Consider the following 1,901-nt stretch of genomic DNA (forward strand, 5'->3'; position numbering starts at 1 on the left):
CCCTCCTCTAAGGAACGGCTTCCAGACATTCCCGAGCGCCCAACCAGGGGACGGCAGAGCGGAGTAGGGGGAGGGATGGGGGGCCAGGTCCGTGTGGTAGCGGGGGACCTGGGGACTGGGGCAGAGCCGGTGGAATGGGCACCCAGGGCAGAACCACCGGCCAAATGACGTGTGATGCTGCCGCCTTGAAAAGAATGGAGGCGAGTTCCACCGCCACTTCCGGAGCCTTGTGAGCGGGCACCGCCGCTTTGAGAACCTCATGAGCGGGTACCGCTGCTTCGGGGGAACTGAGAGCGGCCACCGCCGCTTCCGGAGCCTTGTGAGCGGGCACCGCCTCTTTGAGAACCTCATGAGCGGGCACCGCCGCTTCGGGGGAACTGAGAGCGGCCACTGCCGCTTCTGGAGCCTTGTGAGCGGGCAGCGCCGCTTTGAGAACCTCATGAGCGGGCACCGCCGCTTCGGGGGAACTGAGAGCGGCCACTGCCGCTTCTGGAGCCTTGTGAGCGGGCAGCGCCGCTTTGAGAACCTCATGAGCGGGCACCGCCGCTTCGGGGGAACTGAGAGCGGCCACTGCCGCTTCTGGAGCCTTGTGAGCGGGCAGCGCCGCTTTGAGAACCTCATGAGCGGGCACCGCCGCTTCGGGGGAACTGAGAGCGGCCACCGCCGCTTCTGGAGCCTTATGAGCGGGCACCGCCACTTCAGGGGAACTGAGAGCGGCCACCGCTGCATTGGAGGCACTGCGAGCAGACACCGCTGCCTCGGGGACTCTGCGAGCGGACCACGCCGCTCACGCCGACATCAGCTGAGGTTCCTGCACGCTGCGTACCAGCCCGCGATGCTCCAGGAACGGGCGTGAGGTACTGGGTGCAGCAGACGAGGTCTCTGATGACTCTGGGATGGCCGCCTCAGGAGAACTGTGAGCAGGCTCTGCAGCCAGCTCCATCCTGATGGCTGAGCCGCTCAACTGCAGAGCCAGGTTGACGTAGTCCTCCAGCGCCTCCTCGGGGTGCCAGAATGGCATAAGGGCTCTGAACGGCTCGGCTAGGCCACCCCAGAAGCAGACTAGTGCGCAGGTCCTCTCCGTCGCCGACTGGTGAGCCACTCCCATGAAGTCCATGGCGTACTCCTCAATGCCCCGGTCTCCCTGGCGGACATTGAGGAACCTTCCTGCTGGACCCATGCTTGGCGGATTATTCTGTCACGGTGCGGTTAGGAAAGACACCGTGTAAGCAAGGGTCTGGGTCCAAATGCAGGCTTTTATTGACTGCCGGGAAAACTGAATCAAAACCAAAACAGAAAACACAAACAGAGCTAAGACTTTGACACAGGCTTGAAATAGAAAAGGGAATCTGATGCAATACGGCCACGTAGAGCTTGCATCAGTTCCGTAACCACACTTAATACAACTCCTAACAATTATTAATCATCCGCCCAGAGAGGCGTGGGGAAGGCGTATAAATAGCCCTCAGGATGGGCCACAGCTGTGTGTGAGTGACTGTGTGCACAGGTGTGTGGAGTCAAGGTAACGGAAAAGGAGTCCAGGAGGATGGGAAATGGCGACCTCTGGTGGTGAGAGGGAGAACACCAGATGCCAGACCCTGACAGGACCCCTCCTCTAAGGAACGGCTTCCAGACATTCCAGAGCACCCCCCCCAGGGGAACGGCCGAGCGGGGATGGAGTAGGGGGAGAGATGGGGGGCCCAGGTCCGTGTGGTAGCAGGGGACCTGGGGACCGGGGCAGAGCCGGTGGAATGGGCACCCAAGGCAGAACCAGCGGCCAAATGGCGTGTGATGCTGCCGCCTTGAAAAGAACGGAGGCGAGTTCCACCGCCGCTTCCGGAGCTTTGTGAGCCGGCACCGCCGCTTTGAGAACCTCATGAGCGGGCACCGCCGCTTCGGGG

Source organism: Sinocyclocheilus grahami, unplaced genomic scaffold, assembly GCF_001515645.1.
Source record: "Sinocyclocheilus grahami isolate Dianchi unplaced genomic scaffold, SAMN03320097.WGS_v1.1 scaffold1234.1, whole genome shotgun sequence".
Lineage (NCBI taxonomy): Eukaryota > Metazoa > Chordata > Actinopteri > Cypriniformes > Cyprinidae > Sinocyclocheilus > Sinocyclocheilus grahami.